Consider the following 5,001-nt stretch of genomic DNA (forward strand, 5'->3'; position numbering starts at 1 on the left):
TTTTTTATTTGCTATTTAATGTCACGCTCCCTTGGACACGAGGTTACTGGTGCGAAGAGAGCAGACCCTTACTGGTGCCCGGGAGCCTCCCCCTGCAACTTGGCATGTGCACATGCATGGCCCACGAGCTGCCAGGTTCTTCCCGGCATCGCAGCAGAAGTGGGGGGTGGGGGGAGGGTGTTGCGGGATGGGCCAGGGGGAAATCGAGCCAAGCATCTCCCCCTCCCATATAGGCACTTCATTCCAAAGCACAGTGCATGGGCGACCCCCAAAGGTTTTGCAGCTTCCATGCCAGGACCCGGAGTGGGGACGGACCAGAGGTTTGACTTCTGTGAACTGTGTGCTAACTGCACTGAGATGTGTCAGCCAAAGGGACAGCTGCAGCCAAGCCCTATCCTGGGACCCTGCAGTGCATGTGCATCCAATCCTCCCCATGCCCAAACCCCTGCTAGAGGCAGAGATCCGCAGGGAACTCTGGGTAGCGGGCTGGGCCAGGCCTGGGACACCAGGGGTCTGGAAGCAGGAGACAGAACCCACCTGGGGAGGCAGCGGGAGGAGGGACTGTGCATGAGCCGAGGCTGCAGGCCCTCAGTGCTTGTTCCATTGTCTCAAGGGGCTTTTCTTACAAAACAGAGATTTAAAGATAAAATTAGTAAGAATTTTAAGACGGCAACAGGAGAGCATTAGATCTGAAGCGCAAGATCCTGTCCAACAGTACAGGTTGCGTACCCATGATGCCGGCCCTGCCTGAGTTCTGGTCCTAGCTCTGCCCCCAACTACCCCTCTCTAGGCCTCAGTTTCCCCTTCTCTAAATGAGAAGGTAGAGATAGATGGTTTTTAGACCACCTTCCAGCTTCTATATCTTCATATTTTATGATTTCTGTGCCACTGACATGCTGTGTGGCTATGACAACTCCTTCCCCTCTTTGGGGATGAGTTTCCCCTTCTGTAAAGTCAGATTTTAAGGTCCATTCCAGGGTTAATGCTCAGAGAAGTTGAATCCCTTGTTTGAGGTGATTTTTCCCCACCCTGTGGAAGGGAAGCAAATTTATCAAGCAAGTACTAGGGATGTAGGGTTGGTTACAATTTCTACTCTCCTTCTACGCACATTGGTGAGCTTGGGGACTGTTTTGGTTTACTAAAGCTGACAAAATGCAATATACCAGAAATGCATTGGGTTTTACATTGAAAAATGTCCAATTGAAGGCATCAAAAGGACGATACCTGGACTCTGACAACAGGCTGCAGGCATCTGGGGGGCTCTTCTGTCACATGGCAAGGCACACAGTGATGTCTGCTAGTGCTTCTCTCCCAGGTTTTGTTGCTTTCAGCTTCTGGCTTCAGTGGCTCCCTCTCTCAGCTTCTCTGGTTGCTTTCTAAATTTCATCTCTTAGCTCCCGTATGTGTTTTTATCCTCTTATAAAGGACTCCAGTAAGGAGATTAAGACCTACCTTGGGACATGCCTCAACTGAAACAACCAAATCACAAGGACCCAGCTACAATAGGTCTACACCCACAGGAATGGATTAAAAGAACTTGGCCTTTTCTGGGGTACATAACAGCTTCAAACTACCAGAGGGACAATGGGGGGAAAAGGAGACTGCAGTCAGCCTGTAAGGAAGGCTCACCTACTCAGGGACAGTAAAACAAAAGGAAAGATCATCAGAGGTGAGAAAGTGAGGCAGCCGTGGGCAATTCATTCATTCATTTGCTGAGACAACTGCAGCAGCCTCTATCACAGCTCCCTGTTCCACTCTCCCCCTTCAACCCATTCTCCACCCAACAGCCTAAATAAGCTTCTTAAATGATAAATAGAGCCATGTCCTTCCATTCTGAAAGCTTCCATCAGTTAGGATTAGGTTCAGCTGTGACAAAAAAAAAGTCATGACAACAGTGACTTAAACAAGAAGGATGTTTATCCGTCTCTCAGAAGCATCTGGCACTAGACTATCTGAGACTGTCATGGCAGCCCAGTGGTATCTGGAATCCAGGCTCTATCACGCATGTGGTGCCTCTATTCCCGGCTTCCATTTCCAAGGTAACTTCTTAGGCCTAGATGGTGCTGGGGCTCCAGCCATTTCGTCTACATCCCATCCAGCAAGAAGAAGGCAGGTGGGGATGGGAGGAGAGCCATTCCCTCGTTTTAAGGACTCTTCTCTCTGAGAAGTTACATACACTTCTGCTTACTTGCCACTGGCCAGAGCTTCAGTCACATGACCATACCTGCAAAGGAGGCTGGGAAAAGCAGTCCTTATTCCACACAGCCAGGCACCCAGTTAAATTTGATGAGTTTTATCAGCAAAGAAGGAGAGAATGGACACATGAGAACAACTGTTGATCTCTTCTACAAAATCCTTCCATACCTGCCATTCGCACTTACAATAAAACCCATACTCTTTACTATGCCCACAAGGCCCACCCATGCTCCCATCCACCCTCCTGCCAGTTCTCATCTCCCTCCTCATGCTCAGCCCACCTGTCTCCTTTGGGTAGCTCTACGTCAAGGCTCTTTTCTGCCCTGGGATATTTACCCATGCTGATGCCTTGGCCTGGAATGCCATCACCCCAACTCTGTGCCACCGGCTCCTTCTCCTGCTTCAGGTCTCGGTTTAAGTATCACCTCCTCAGAGACCTTCCCACCATCCCGTCTAATACAGGTCCCCACATCATTCTTTCTTGATCTCTTTTTCTGTTTGTTTCTTTATAGCATGAGTGACAATTTGAAATTATTTTATTAATTTGTCTGATGAATAAAACTATGAATTGCTTCATAAATGCTTGCTTGCCTTTTTGGCTTCTCTCCCCCATTAGAAAGTAAGCTCCAAGAGGGGAGGGTTTGTGTCTTGATTGCAACCGTCCCTGGGGGATTCTCTCAACAAATATTTATCATTCTCTCACTGTGTGCCGGACACTTAAGAGACGTAACTATGAACAGTTTTCTTCTCAGCTTCATAGGCCAACAGATGAGATTCAGGGTTCCCCTGCTGGAGAGAGGCAGAGAAATGGGCAAGGAGCTCTGCAGAGATGGGGAGCTGTATTAAATAGTAACACTATAATCCAACCCTGAAACAACCAGGAATATGATTAGGGTCATTTTTAGTCTCATTTTTGTCTCCATCGTATGTCTCCACCCTTAAGTTAATATTTTCTTTTGTCCCACTTTAACAAACAACCTGTTGTTTGTTCCTTATCCTTGTAAGCAGCTTTACATCCTTTCAGGAAGAAGTGGAGTATAAGCAAACAATCACAAGAAAAAATCCATAAGGTATTTGGGTGTATCCAGTTATGAGAAATAGAACCCATTCGGATCAGTGACAGACCTCTCCCCTGAGCTGCAGAGCTGAGCATCCAACCATCTGCTTGCCATCTCCTCTTGGATATCTTAAGGACTTCAACTGGATGTGTCCAGAAAGCAACTGACAGTCTCTCTCAAATTGGTCTTCTCTAGTCTTGATAAATCAATTGCTTAAGACAGAAACCTAGGTACCTCCCTCAAGAGGTAGTGTGCCAGAGAGGTTTAGAACAGAGTTTCTCAACCTCAACATTACTGCCATTTTGGGCTAGACCATTCTTGGTTATGGGGGCAGCATCCCTGCCCCTACCCACTAGATGCTGTTAGCAACCCCATCCCTACCACCCCCAGTTGTGACAACTGAAAATGTCTCCAGATATTGCCTGATGTCCAACAAGAACCACTGGTTGAGAGCAAGGACTTAAACCTCAGACTGTCTGAGTTCAAATTTCAACTCTGCTCTGTACCCTTGGACAAATAATTTAACCCTTCTGTGTCTCAAGTTCTTCCTCTTGAATAGTCCCCTCCTTCACACATTAAATGAGTTAACATATGTAAAGCCCTTAAAACGGTGCTTGGCATTTAGAAGTGTGATGTTAGCTATTATTATTATTTTTGAACTTTCTCCTCACCTCCCCCTCATCTCTCAATCCAATGCATCATCATTTCTGGATAATTTTACTTTATAAGTAACTCTAAAATCCATCAACCTTTCTCCAGCACCACCCTTATTCCAGCCACCAGCATTTCTTGCCTCTTAATTAGGCTGCCTGCCATTCACTCTTCACAGAAGAACCATTTGATCTGTTTAAACCCTCCAATGCTTAAAACCTGTTGACAGAGTCCCATTATTCTTAGGAAAAATCCCCGTCAGCAATGGTCTGGAAATTATGCAGAGAATAACCCTGTCCATCTCTAGAGCCTTGTCACTTAATGCGGTCCCCTTGTTCACTAGTTTCAGAGAGATTTGGTTTTCTCTCTACTCCTCAAAATACCCCTCTTCCACCTACCCCAAGGCCCTCAGGTGTTCTAGACCTTCTACCTGCAACCTCAAATGAAGCTATCTTCAAAGCAAGTTCATAGGCTTATTAAAAATCCAGATGGGCCACTTCCTTGGAGGGGCAGAAAGAGTTTTTCAATGATTGAGCAATGCAGGGCTGCTATGTCCAGTGGGGCAGTGTGTGCACTGCACAGAGATGCTCAGCCAAAATTGTGAGTGGGGACTGCAGTTCGGCCCAAGTGCCACTTGCCACCCACACCCTGGCTCAGAGCCATCTGCTTGCCACGTTTCTTGTCTTGGGATCTGTGTCCTGAAAGGGGGCGATTTTGCTAATTTACAATGAAGATGCCATATGGGCTAGGGGCAGTCCTCTAGCCAGAACACAGCAGGTGGATAATTGTATAGCAATATTTAAAAAATCTACATTTCGTATATTTGGTAGAAACATAGCCTTGTCACAGACAAGACCTCATTATTCCAACTGACTAGCTCTCCTGCCTTCTATTTTTTTTTACGCATCTAGAAATGGGCTGTTCCTGCACCCTTGGTATTAGCTCTGAGCTGGGCAGACTTGAGGCAAACTGTCCCTTACTTTGTACATTGAACAGCTGGGCAACTTTCAAGTCTTCGAATGATGCAATTAGCACTTTCTATAATTAAATTCATGGCAAAATACTTTCTGGGAATTCAATATTTTTTTTTAAAATT

The sequence above is a fragment of the Choloepus didactylus genome, chromosome 1, assembly GCF_015220235.1.
Source record: "Choloepus didactylus isolate mChoDid1 chromosome 1, mChoDid1.pri, whole genome shotgun sequence".
Classification (NCBI taxonomy): Eukaryota; Metazoa; Chordata; class Mammalia; order Pilosa; family Megalonychidae; genus Choloepus; species Choloepus didactylus.